This window comes from Pantherophis guttatus, chromosome 3 (genome assembly GCF_059756535.1).
Source record: "Pantherophis guttatus breed Tessera chromosome 3, ASM5975653v1, whole genome shotgun sequence".
Lineage (NCBI taxonomy): Eukaryota > Metazoa > Chordata > Lepidosauria > Squamata > Colubridae > Pantherophis > Pantherophis guttatus.
Genome location: NC_142065.1, coordinates 162,634,737 through 162,649,353, shown reverse-complemented (window position 1 = coordinate 162,649,353; position 14,617 = coordinate 162,634,737). Strand labels below are relative to the sequence as shown.

The 14,617-nt window shown below is 38.3% G+C and overlaps 1 long non-coding RNA gene across 1 annotated transcript in view; it reads right to left on the bottom strand.

Annotated features, from left to right (window-relative positions):
• Positions 1-352: 352 nt before the first annotated feature.
• LOC117672634 (uncharacterized) overlaps positions 353-14,617 on the bottom strand; it is a 107,418-nt gene continuing 93,153 nt past the window's right edge. The window contains exons 3-4 of the long non-coding RNA XR_009620192.2: positions 2,293-2,349; positions 353-1,024 (exon numbers count right to left, since the gene is read on the bottom strand). This is a non-coding gene — a long non-coding RNA (uncharacterized LOC117672634). The remainder of the gene's footprint in view (positions 1,025-2,292; positions 2,350-14,617) is intronic.

Sequence of the window (14,617 nt, the reverse complement as noted above, 5' to 3'; positions counted from 1 at the left end):
AATTATACTTTCAGCAAATCAACCATTTCAGATATGGTTTGGGGAATTAAAATTCCAAAGTATGTTATGTTTGCAACAAATTTTGAAAGTCCTGTTCCAAAGCTCATCTGTTATTTGGGACTAGACGCTTGATCTTTTAAACATTTATTGCCCTCCGGATTTTAAATATTTTCTCAATCATTAAATGGAAATTCTTATTTCATATAGTTGGCATCACAGCAATGTCATTTGCAAAGGCTCCCACAATCTTCCTACTTATTTGGCTACTGCTGTCCAGTCAAATTGAATTATTCTTTAATTTCTGTAGGAGATGAAAATGGCCTTTCCCAATTTTCCAGGTTAAGCAAACTAATGCATTTAAATAAATATCTTTATTTAATATGGAATCACAGCTAAACCTTTTTTTTTTTTTTTGGTCTCACTAAGTGGAATAGATGTGTGCAGCTGTTTCAGGCAATGCAGGGTACACACACAGAACATATGGTCCCTGCATACAATTTGATGAGAAAAAACAACCCGGGATTCAGTTCAGATGTATCTAAAGCAGAATGGATGTTCTTGCAGTGCCATCTTTTGGCTGAAATGCCTTTTCTTTCTTCTTTTTTCATACTTCTGCAACAGAATGTCATTAAAAAGTATTCACACAAACATTTCCTATTCTCACAGGAGGATACTGGTTCCTGCAGTTTCCAGGTCAATGTCCAGAATCTACAACTGGCAATAAAATATTTTAAAAGTAGCAAGACAGCCATGAAGAACATTGTAAGATATCAAAAATCATAACAGAAGAAAGCACATTAAACAAACATTATTTTCCCTACCCATCCACCAGGAAGTAAAATATAACATGTATAAACTTTCAGTAAAAAGTATTTGGATAGTTTGGATCCTTCAACTAAGAAAATTTCTAGGAAACTTGTTAGATGCATGGAAACATGTCTTCTGTAAAAGAATAAACTCATTCCATATCTAGCACTTTCACAATTGTGCAACTACTTTTTTTTCTGGTGCAGTGTCCAAAATTCTGTTGGGGAAAGCAGATATAAACAAGAGTTAGAGGGAAAACATATGGCAGGCATATGCGGGGAGGCAGGAAATGAAGGACATAGACATTCTCATCTATTATCTTTTTCTAATCAAGCTCTGTCCAATTTTACTTTGCAACCGTTTAATGCAGACCAATCTCAAATTTGAAACACCACTATATATCTAATTCACTTGAGAAATTCAATTTCACTTGTACTCAGGGCGCTTTGTCAAAAAAGCAGAGTCTATTTTTGTTTTATTTATTTTTAAATATACATTAGTAATTCTGTATCTGTGATTGTAATCAATGTGAATAAGTAGGTAGCAAGGCCTGAAGTGGAAAGATTAGAAAAAGCAGCTTTTTCCCAGTTTGGGCAAATGGAAACTTTAAAGCCTCTACTCTTTTTTTCTTTGGTTTTGAGGCAAATAATGGCTTTGGGCAGCTTTTCAGATATAACTTGGGGAAGATTAGAATCTTTGCTGTAAATAATAGTGAAGCCACACACAACACTTGATTGTCCTACTGCTGGTGAGATAAATAAATTATTCTATAGGCCTGGGTATAATGCACACTTGGTGTGATGTTTGGTGGCCTTGAAATTCGATGGTTTTATGTTTACAGAATTGCCATTTGTGGTACATTTATGACATTTTTCTCACTCTTAACAACCTCAAGATGTGTGAACTTTAAATGATGGCTAGGGAATTCTGGAAGTTGCAGTCCCTTGGGAAACAATATTCCATACAGGTAATCCTCAGTTTACAACCGCAGTTGGGATGGGAACTTTGGTCATTAAGTGATGCATTTGTTAAGCAAGTCATCATGTGTCCATACCCAATTTTAAGACCATTTTTAGTGCATCACCACATTAAGTGAATCACCACAGTTGTTAAGCAAATCTGACTTCCCCCATTCACTTTGTTGGAGGCTGGCTGGGAAGGTTGCAAATTGTGATCAGATGACTGCAGCATAATTTCAAGTATGTAAGTATACTAGTCTGTGCAGAAATGGGCAGGCTAACACTAAAAATAAGAGATACAGGAGAGACAGAATACTATGCTACATGGGATAGTTTCTATCAATGGTTAGAAACACAAGGAAAGCAAAAGAATCAGGTTAGGTGGACATGGAAAGAGACATTATGTATATATTAGAATGTAGGTATTAGAATGATAGATAGGTTGACATACTAGAATATGATGGTCAGAAATTACTGTAAAACACTAGCACTGTTTAAAATAGTATATATGATATTTTGTTTTTACCTTTGTTTCATGGCAAGTGGAACGCCAAGACAATTACACTGTATTCAATATATTTATCTGTAAACAATAAAAAATATATATCTTTTAAAAATGATAATTGCAAGTATGGGTTGTCACTTTTTTCAGCACTATTGTAATTCCGAGCCATTATTAAACAAATGGCCGTAAGTTGAGGACTTACTGTACCTGTACAAATATGTTAGAATTGATCTGGTATGTATACATTGGCCTGTATCAGCCAATGAAGTATTGAAAATACTTCAAAAATAATGCCAGATTTATGTGTGAATGTCTTGTCCTATTTTATGTCTCTGCATTGCTCTGTTTTCTTTCCCCACTTACAGGAAATTTATCATTTTAAACTCTTGGAATCTATTAAGCCAATTGGTCTCCTTATTCACTCAAATTCTCTGTTGAAGACTATGAAAATATTTGCTTAAAATATTATGACTTCATTAAATTATTTGGACAATCATCAGTCACATAGCTTCTTAAATTATAACAAAGTGATCAGAAAAATCAGTTATTTTACCTTTTTTCCTTATTAAATTATTTAATTACATTTTTAAATTTTATATCTTACAGGATTTTGTTAGATTTCCATTAACAATTATTTATGCTGTGAAGTTCAAATCAGTTTTACCCATTTTATAAAGTTTTCTCCAAAGTTCTTTCTTCCAAAACCTTGGACAAGAAAGTCCAGTTCAAGTTGCCAAAGGCTTATAGTTTCTTGTTAAAATCAAATCTTGGCCCTCTTTAATTATTACTGCTATATTGGCTTCTCTCCTTCCTGTAGAATAGAATTCATCATGTTTTGTAAAGGTTGTAAAGGTTCATCCTCAAAAAACGTTTATATAAAAGCTTGATAATCCATCTTAGCTTTCCCAATCCAGGCACCTTTCTTAGTTTAACCTTTCAAATAGCTTCAAAAACTTTCCTTGTTGTTATAGGTCATTTCATAATCTGCCTCTGTTTCCTCTGTAATCTTCAGTAATTTTTTTTGTGTAGATATTTATCTATTTTCTCTAGAGAGATGTCACTTCCTTTATACAAGCTGGGATAATAACAAAATGTTTTTGTATAGCCGCAGAATTCATTAATACAGACTCTTCCTTTTGTAATCTCATTCAATTTTTTTCTTTTTCATTGCAAATTTTTATGCAAACCACTTCTCTGCTTGATCACTTCGACAATGATGAAGATCTTTTTTTTTCATTATCAGTCCAACATACATTGGGTTTGATGGAGAGAAAGAAGAAGGTTGGGTTTGGTAGAAGGATTCCATTACCTTTTTGTCATGGAAAGATCATTTCTTCATGAGATTTAGATTAGGAATCCTAGACTTTTCCCTTAAAAGTAAGTTTTCTCTTGAAGATTAATGGAATCAAAGTGATTTCTGAATGCTCTAGGGGACTTCAAACTAACAGGGATTAGTGATCCCAATGAAGATCTTTGTCTTATTATGGAATGCTGAGATAAAAAGACCATCAACATGACTGTTCCCAAACATCTTAATTCGGCTTTGAGAAATACAGAATGTTCCTTGGCTTTCAGAGCATCTTCAACGGATAAAATAGCTGGTGCTTTTTGTGGATTGTTACCAGCCACAGTAATATACATAATGGTCAGGCTAAAATGAAATAAAATACTGTACAGGAATTTTTTTTCTGATTGAGGAAGGAGGAATGGAACATCATAATAAGTCAGGAGGATGGATGGGTCAGATTTTGTTTCATGAACTTAATTTAATTCCAAAATAATTCATGAATTAAATTAAGGCTCTTTGAGATTGAAAAAACTAAGGTTGATGAAAAAATACTAATTTAAGCAAGCTGCAAGACAAATTACATGCAATATAACTTATGTTAGAGCAGGTGAGTCCCTCAGGAAAATACTCATTATATCTGCAATCTCAAAATTCTGGATGATATGGCCTTAATTGCATTCAGGAAATGAATTGAGTCTCCCACCCATCAGTTAATAGGATCACTGGATACTTTCCATTGTGCCCAGTTCATGTGTTCTACTTGCAATAGCTCCAACTGATCAGCAGGGGGCTCATGGAACTTCCCACAGATATTTGAAGCTTTATGTGGTAAGCACCATATTGGTGATGGTATAGGACTTTTGTGACAGAATGGTTAAGATGTAGACATTAACATTTTGACATAAACCTTAAGAATATACAATTCAAATGGCAATAAATATTGGAGATACAATAGGCATTTGGATATAAATCCCATGCTAACTTGGTAAAAAATTGCATTTGAAATACACTCATTTGGCATTGAAAATAAATGCTTGAGTGCTGCAAATTATTTAAACAACATTCTACATTTGGAAATAGCTACTATATAATCCCATGGTTATAACGAAAAGGCTTAATTGATCTAACTTATTATTGCCATTTTCATAACATCCACAAAAGTTAGTTAAGAATTCTGCTGCATTTTTTCTACTTGAGAGGTGTACATAATTATTTATATCCCTTGGGAAAATAAGAATGCTATTAAAACATATAATGTATATTCATCCTTTTTGACAACTCTGAGAAACATTAAACATAATGCAATGATGAAACAACAACAGATAACAAAATTTTATGTATGGGAGATTTATTTGACTATCTTAAATTTATATGGGTGATGGACATTAACGAGACTAGTGACTAATGAGACAATATTCCAAATACTCATACTTGTGTCTTGCCTAAAAAAATATTGATGTAATTCTTGGAAAATGAAGTTACACATTTCTCTACATCTTCTAGAAATCTAGTTCTGGAGACTAGGCACAATAGCAATTTGGGTAAACTAGCCTTTGTCATGTATCAAACCTGTCTATATAGTTATACATCAGTTCAGCAATACTGCAGCTGGATAATGCTTTAAATCACTAATGTGAATTACCTCCTTAACTAGGGAATCAAAAAAGATTGTGTTGTTGTTTTCTTTTCTGTAGATGATTATCCAAATCATAAGATCCATTCCAAATACTGAGGATAAAACCATTTCTCACAAGCCAGAGTGTGGGAAACATAAAAAGGATAAGAAGTCAAAACTTTGCAGATTTGGTTTCACCGTATGCTTTCCAGATTTAAATGTTCTTGTGTTTAGAATAAGGCATGTCCAAACCTTGAAAATGGTCAGCCATATGTTTGGTGGCAGGACTATTGTATTTCGATTGTGTGGGAAGCATACCATCTTGTAGTGCCACAGATACATCATTTGTCTCATCAATGCCCATCAAGCCATTGATTCTCCTAATTTTAATTCAAAATAATATTGTCTCTAAAGTTTAGTGCTTATAAAACCAAATAGGTAAAGTGGATACAAATTTGACAACTAAATAAACATATATCTAATATGTTAAGAGCCATGGTGGTGCAGTGGTTAGAGTGCAGTACTGCAGGCTACTTCTGCTGACTGCCGGCTGCCTGCAATTTGCCAGCTCAAAACTCACCAGGCTCTATGTTGACTCAGACTTCCATCCTTCCAGGTGGGTAAAATGAGGACCCAGATGGTTGGGGGCAATATGCTGACTCTGTAAACCGCTCAGAGAGGACTGTAAAGCACTGTAAAGTGGTATGTAAGTCTAAGTGCTATTGCTAAGTGCTATTGCTAAGCTCATATACTGCAGTTTATTAAAGCTAGAAAAATGGTTTCCATTTCTGACAGGATTTATTTTGTACAGACTGAGATGTCCTTAGTTATGCAATTACGTATTTTTATCTTTCAATCAAATACTGGGTTTCCTTTTCAGAGCATAGTTCTCACATTAAATTGTTAAAAGGATTGAATTTTCTGTTTATTTCTAAGGACAGCATGTCTGCCTCATAGCGACTGTATGTTGAAGCAGGCATATTTATGTTGGAATTAATGTCAGATGTCAGAGTAAAATTGTTGACATAATATCAAAGGCAGAATAGCATAGGTAGTAAATGAGCATCAATTTTAGGACCGCACATACTCTGACGGGGAAAAAAGCAGTTTATGAGATTGCTAGTTGTATCACTGCCTTTCCAGGATTGGCCCCTTCCAGATGTATTGAAACCTCTGGTTCTAAAACCAACATATGTAGAAGGTTAGACTGGGGGAAAATGTAATGGCACATTTATATTTTGAACCACCAGATGGCTTAATTGTCAAAACCAAAATGAATTTTTTCTCCTTTGGAAAAACTACAAAACTCTAAATTTGTATTAGATTAACTGGTATTTAAAATATAAAATGATATATGTTCTCTTTTTTTTCCATAAAAGTATTATAAGCTGTCCTTGGCCATAAACCTGTAACACTCTCTTGGAATCTAATCTTTTGGGCAATCAGTTTCCAATTATGGAGGCACTCAAACCTTCATTCTTCCGGGTGTAGTCAAACCACAAGCAAAAAGTGAAGTTGAGAAATATTTGTGTGTCTCTGCTTTTCCTTCCCATTAGCTTCCCCTACATCCCAATATAAACAAGGGAGGGGGGAATTTTAAATATTCTGCAAATTTGGGGTTATGCTAGTGGATTTCAGTAGAAATTCTTGTCACCATATTTCTTGCCCAATACTCAGTATACAAGAGTCTGGTTGGATTGGCAGGATAGGTCCAATGTTGGCTTATTTTTTAGAACATTCATTCCGATGATAGAGAGGAAGTCTTATGTATTTAATGACTCTGGAGTGGAAAATCCAAGAGAAATAATAGTTCAGCTCTAATACTATATGTGTAGGATGTCTGAATTGAATGCATTTTATTACAGTTGCCATATTCACATAGATCAAAGAATACATGAGGAGTTAAAATAGAGAAATGGAACTATCAGTGTTGTCCTACTCTGTGTCTTCTGTCAAGGTTGGTATCTTCCAACCTTTTTAAACTAGAGTTTGCTTTAGTACAGTTAGAAAATCCTCTTTTTAACTGTGGACCAGTGGTGGGTTGCCCCCAGTTCAGACCAGTTCGCAAGAACCAGTAGTAAAATGGTTCGCCCACCACCCCGGATGTCGTCATTGGTGATCTGTGCACGTGCAGAAGCAAGGCACACATGTGAGCAAAGCAAGCACGCACGAGCGATCCCGTTGCGAACCGGTAGTAAAGGTAAGCAGAACCCACCCCTGCTGTGGACAATAAATAATATAAGTAAGGCTACCGGATCTGGATTGCCATATGCCTATTAGATGATAGCACAGAGTTAGCCTTTTTAGATATCTCCTTTTTTCCCTCAGGGGTTAGGCAACACGAATCTGATAATCCCAAATACAAATAGACATTCAAAGTTTATCCTTTTTTGCTTCCTGGCTCAGGGGAGTCTTTGAGAGGAAAAAGATCTATTCTTATGTCTGCAGATTTTTTGCAAGTCTATGATTCCATGGAAGGCATGCCTTAATTCTGCAGACTAGGGAGCAATTTATATACTATGTGATATTTCAGTTAAACTTAAGGTCATGGCAAATCCTCATATAAAACTAAATGTTCTACCTGGAAATCTGTCGACTTTCTGAAATCAAGTATGCGAATGATTAATTGTGCTGACACCTTCTCACCAAGGGCAGATTTCCTGTAGAACAATTCCACAATATGCACAAGTGTGTTTTTATGAAATGCAGAAATGGTTTGAGGCAGACTGTGTTATTCCTTCTGTCCTCTTTCACAGACACCCTCTTTGTTTCTTCAGTCTGGCTTATTATCTTTTTACATTCTTATTCTTCTCCTTCGGGCATACTTTAACAGAAAAGAAGGTCAGTAAAGGGTTTTAATTATATAGTTTCACATTAATTTCTCTATAATGACCACATTATTCAAAAGATGTAGAGACACTCTGCTTCTGATTTGTAGAGTTTTTACTCAAAGGTACTGATGACTAACACCTTCCATCAAAACCTAATAATGTACAATTTATTCTGAGCTTCATTTGTTTTCTTTGCTGAAAATACTTCAGTACGGTACTTATACTGATATTTTATACCTTTTTTTCAGGATTTAGTTACCGTCATTTAGCAGAGAAATTCTTAATGGCAGTTCACTGAACTGCCTATCAGTTTGAAAGTCCTGCCATAAAACTAAGGAAATTGTTTCCATATACTTAAGGGAATTGGGCACAGGCATAAAATGTTGAAATAAGAGAGAATGTATTCTGAAAGCTTCTTACAAGTACTCTTAGTTCCATTTCTGAAATCAAAATGGATTTGAAAGAGTGTGGAATGGTATGAGATTCAGCATTTGCTTCATAAATTTTTCCCTGGTGGCATTTTGTTTTTGTCATCTAGAAATACAAGAAGTGACAGTCATGATGGAACACGATAAAGGAGTATCAGAGGAAGGTCGGAAATGTGAACTCCCAACAGTTTTCACCCAACAGTTTGGTGTAGTAGTTAATGCATCAGGCTAGAGACTGAGTGACCTTGGGCATAAAGCCAGCTGGGTGACCTTGAGACATTCATTCTCTCTCAGTCCCAGGAAGTTTGCAATGGCAAACTGCGTCCAAAATATTGCCAAGGAAACTGCAGGGTTTTATCCAGGCAGTCTCTAGGAGTCAACACTGACATAAAATACCCCCACCCCAAGATGTTCAGTTCTATGATGAATTTTGGAAGCAGGAAACCTTGGTGCTCTCTGAGCTTGCTGGTTTTCTTACAGACATTTCATTACCCAAACTAGGTAATATCATCAGTGCTAGTGAGGAGTGCTGTTTGCTGTCAGTTTATATTCTAGTGGCTTCAGTGGTGGGCTGCAACTGGTTTAATAACCAGTTCTGTGAGCGGGCTCTTGCATGTAGCATTCAAAATAGAGCAATTTGAAGTTCAGCTCCTTATCTTCTAAGGCAGCCCCGGTAAGTAGAATAGCGGAGGCACAGAAATCAGCTATGCTGTGTGAATCAGCTGAGCCAGAAAGAAGGAAATATAGGACAGAATAGGGGGTGGGGGTGGGCAGGGCCAGCTGATCATCAGAACTATTGGTTCACCTGAATTGGTCCAAACTGGCAGCAGCCCACCACTGAGTGGCTTGCTTGTCAATATTGGTGGGAGTGGTCTTAAAGATTCTTTGATTGGGCTGTTTGCTGTTGTCTTCTTTGGCATTTCTTGATTGGGGTATTGTTTACTTAATTGTTGGTTTGATGTTAACCTTAGAGTTAATCTATGCTGATCTGGATGCTGATTGTTGGTGGAGAAGTGTTTAGGTCTTTTTGTTCCTTTTTGGGCTGGGTCTTTTTTGCATAGTCTATAGATGTTGTTAATGTCAATGTGTCTATTGATGGCTGATTTGTCAGAGTGCCAGGCTTCTAGAAATTCCCTGGCATTTTTGGACTTGGTTTTGTAGGAAGTTAGCACCCACCCCTCTCCTGGAAGAGCGAAATATTTTAGGAAATATGAAAAAGGCAGAATATTATATTTCCCTGGGAGAAGCATGTTCCCTGGGAGAAGCAGCTCCCACCTTCCTGCCCCCCACCCTTTGTTAATGGGACAGAGGCAGAAACCCAATCCTTTGTCAAAGGACATTTGCAACACAATAGCAACAGAAACTAACACAATGGGACCCATCTAGACGAGGCTCACCACATGGCACCTGGGAAGATTGCATCAGCCAGCAAGACCCCCACCCCCTGGGAGTCTGACAACCAATCAGGATACTCTTTTGGGGCCCCAAGAAATGCAGAGCCAGAGAGAGCATAAAAACCCGAGGATTTACTGTATCTGCCTTTTTCTGTTCAGGAACTCAAGCCATGTGATCCTGTCCACCATTAAACCATCTTTCCAAGCAGTCTCCATGTTTCCAGTGTCTGTTTTCCCCACTTGGAGCAGAACCCAGAAGGATGTTTCTTCCAACAATTGGCGACCCAGATGGGACTCCAAGCTAACCTAACCAATGGACCAGGCCCAGGTAAGCCTCCCTTGCTAGCAGCAGACCCATTGAGTCTGTGGGCATGTTTTCATGGACCTTGGCCATTTGGAACTAGGTTTTAAAGGGGTTTTGAGTTTGAGCTCAAAGGCTGCTTGGAAAGAAGGTGAGTACCTCTAAATTTTAATTTAAAGCATGGGAAAAAAGTATGGGAAATGTGTGTATGCCTGCATGTGTGTGAGTGAAGGCCCTTCTCCCAAGTACAGCTGGATCTTGCTTCCTCTGTGCATTTCCTAGCCGCAGAAAGACTAACAGTCTGGAGAGCATGGGGGTTTTGCCAGAGCACAGGACCTTCTGTTAGGGAAGGAGGAAGTGTGTGTGTGGGATTCCACCTGGAAAACAGTCTGATTTCACCTCTTTGAGTGACCTCTAGCCGCACCTCTGCCTACTGCTAGCTCCACCGAGCCATGACAGGTAGAACAGAGAAAGCAAGGGGGGGTCACCAAATGTGGAACTTTGTGTTTAAAAGGAATGGAAGCCGAGCGAAAGCCAAGCGTGTGAAGGGGAGGTAATAAAACTGTAAAAGGGAATCCCGGTGTGTCCAGCCCAGACACGGAGTGTGTGAGGAGGGGCCAGTACTCACTGCTGGGGTCAGCAGGTCCTCCCGGATCCCCTTTTTGGATCTGAAAACTGTGGCGAGTTCCCTACGGAAGGGGCCCGTACTTCGTAAGGGAATCGAAGTCCTTCCCAGAGCTTTTTCTCTGCAAACTTGAGGTGGGCCACCCGGCTAAGCCGAAGTGATCCTTCAGGTGAAAAGACAGGGTCATGGGTAGCGGTAGTTCGCGGGTGGCAGGAACCCCGATTGGAAGAAGTGCTCGAGGCCTGGGACGCCAGGCGGATGCCCATTTTAAATGGCATGGATCGGAAACGAGCAGGAAAATTGTGTCAAAAGTGGGCTTTGTTAAGAGATAACACCGGGAGACAAATTTGGCTAAATAAAGGTACTTAAAAGAAAAGGGAGATATATAAATAGGAATGTTGGGTTTTTTGTTTGTTTGTTTTGTTTGTTTGTTTTGTTTGTTTGTTTGTCTCTCTGTCTTCTATGCAACCACGTGGTATGTTTCTTAAGATTTGTGCCTTCCCTAATTTAACTGAGATTTATGTGGGAATGATCAGTGTGTGTGAAATCTCAGAGTTCTGTTTTCTTCTCTTTGTCTTCCTTGCTTTATGTGTGTGTGTCTAAGTCTTTGTGCGCCCTCGAGGTAATTGTAACTGTAAAATGTATCTGATCTCTAGAGACAAGAATTTTAAATTGTTAGAAAAGAAAAGAAAAAAGGTTGAAACAATGAAAAATGTGGGAGAGAGAGAGAAAAAAAAGAAAGAAAGAGCCTTTGCCCTGTGTTTGTCTGGCCAACAAACACAGATTAAAGAGAGCATTTCATTTCATTTCTGTTTTTTTTTCTCCTCCTCTCTCTGTATCTTAAAGTAACAACTCAAATTTATGAGGAAACGTTTTAAGTTTGTTTACAAGAAAAAAAATCAGTCTTGCATTTACTGTATGTGTTTAAATGGGTTTACCTGTTCATCTCTTTCCTGAAGCATGTGAATCCAGTTTTTTTTCTTATCTGTTGAGTCTCCATTTTGTTGAAACTGCATTATCTATTTAGTAACTGCAATACTGTTGTGTTGTTCCTTTTCAAACTCTGCCTGCAAGCTATCTACCCCCCCCCATCTCTAATCCTGTTACAATGCCTTTCCTGGGAAGATTACCCACAAAGGGGGGGAGGGGACCCTGTTCTAATGTCTTTCAGCCCTGCACAAAGGACTCTGCAACCTGTGGAAGCAGAGCACATGGATCCAGATGCTGCCTCCAAAGGAGACCTTCCATCAGTTTGAACCAGAAATTGGGTTTGAATCCAGTCTCCACTGAAAGTCAGCACAGCAACCAGAGTGGAGCAGACCTTCCCAAGCCTGACTGACCAGCCTTACCACCAAGCATTTTACCAGCAGACATGAAAGAAAAGACCCTGAGATGTACAAGTAAAGACCAAAAGACTTTTTTCAATTCCCAGAAGACAGCTGAAAAGACTATGGGGGGAGGGTGGAAATTCATTGTAAGGTTTTCTTTCTTGTCTCATTTATATTGTAATCAGTTTATTGTAAGAATTGTATTTGGGAGTGATTGCCACAGCAAGTTATGTACACTCTAGATTTCTGTCTGGTGGAGAGGAGAAATATGCCCAAAATGTTTGTATTGCCTGTATTGTAAAAGTAGCTGCATGCACATGCACACACAGAGACACACACTATTCAGAATTAGATTGAAACTATTCCCTTCCCTTACCTCCACACAAAGCTTCTCCTAGATTGATTTTTGCTCTGTAGCACTAAAAGCCCAAGTAGTCTTACCTCCCTGCTAATTCCATGGGGAGGGGACAACCCCCTCAGGCAATTCCCTCACTTGAAGAGATAGCAGAAAAGTGATCTCCAAAACCCAAGCCCTGACTGTGACTCACAAATGATGCTGCCCAGTTGCCCAGTAAAGGAAGATATATTGCACTGGTGGTCTCATGAGTAGAAATCCCAGGGCTCATTATGTGTAACACCAAAAAAAAAAAAAGAAAAAAAAAAAAAGAATGGATATTGTATACTGGCTAACCTCAATTTGGACTCACAAATCCTGGATGCACTAAACTAAGAGCTAGGACAGGTTCAGTAACCAACCCTTGGAAATGGGCAGCCTGCAATTTAAAGGAAAATCTTGGCTGTGAAAAATTTTGGGACATGTGTTTGCTTGAAACCTGACTGGAAGCTCACAGAAAGTAATATCTGAAGTCTGAAATTAATTGGCATGGAAAATTGGATACTGTAAAATTCTTACCAGAAATTTTTTCCTGCCTGCTAGACCTTCATGGTTGAAAGCTTTTGGAAGCCACTGAAGGAATCCTTTTCTGTTGCCTCTATCAATGCCTCCCCTTTGCATTAGAAAATTAAAAGCACCCATTAAGCCTCCCTGATGTGATCAATTTTAATCTTTTGCCAAGAACTTGTTTCAAAACTCACGTTTTGAAAAAAAAAAAGAGTAGGGATTGTAGGAAGTTAGCACCCACCCCTCTCCTGGAAGAGTGAAATATTTTAGGAAATATGAAAAAGGCAGAATATTATATTTCCCTGGGAGAAGCATGTTCCCTGGGAGAAGCAGCTCCCACCTTCCTGCCCCCCACCCTTTGTTAATGGGACAGAGGCAGAAACCCAATCCTTTGTCAAAGGACATTTGCAACACAATAGCAACAGAAACTAACACAATGGGACCCATCTAGACGAGGCTCACCACATGGCACCTGGGAAGATTGCATCAGCCAGCAAGACCCCCACCCCCTGGGAGTCTGACAACCAATCAGGATACTCTTTTGGGGCCCCAAGAAATGCAGAGCCAGAGAGAGCATAAAAACCCGAGGATTTACTGTATCTGCCTTTTTCTGTTCAGGAACTCAAGCCATGTGATCCTGTCCACCATTAAACCATCTTTCCAAGCAGTCTCCATGTTTCCAGTGTCTGTTTTCCCCACTTGGAGCAGAACCCAGAAGGATGTTTCTTCCAACAGTTTGGTCTAGGATGGTCACATTTTCCCATTTGAAACTATGGTTAGGTCTAAATGTTATGAAATTCCAAAAACTTTGGAAGCATCTATATTATCTGCTATCCTGATACAATTTGAAAATATACCAGTCCAGGAAAGGAGAACTGTTTTACAGATTTCTGTTCCCTGATCCAGAACCAAACCTTTTAGTGAGCCCTGAAAGAGAAAGAGAGAGAGAGACAGAGGGAGGGAGGGAGGGAGGAAGGAAGGGAGAGAGAGAATGAGAATGAGAATTCAGAGGCATCAGTAGGTTAGAGAGCGACTGCTTCCCAATACTTCATGCCGTTTTTCATGTTTCCTTTCATAATTTTCCCCTGTGTAATTTTCTGTGTTTTCCATTTTTCTCTTTGACTTTTGAACAGATGTCTTCCAATTTTCAGGCTTCTGCTGGAGATTGGTTAGGTAAAAAAAATTTCAATTATTTGTGTTATTTTTTACCATTAAGGAAAAAAAAACCTTATACAGTACTTACATATATAAAATCAAATATAGCAGTGTTCCAATATTTGAGGGGCTGCCACAAAGAAGAGGGGGGATTGACCTATTTTCCAAAGCACCAGAAGGCAAGACAAGAAGCAATGGGTGGAAACTGTACAAAGAGAGAAACAATCTAGAACTAAGGAGAAATTTCCTGACACTAAGAACAATCAACTAGTGGAACAGTTTGCCTTCAGAAGTTGTGGGTGCTCCAACACTGGAGGCTTTTAAGAAGAGACTGGACAGCCATTTGTCTAAAGTGGTATAGGGTTGCCTCCTTGAGAAGGGGGTTGTACTAGAAGATCTCCAAGGTCCCTTTCAACTCTGTTTTTCTGTGATTCTCTTCTGTTAAAGCTGTGAAGAATCATATAACTGCACATAAGAGAA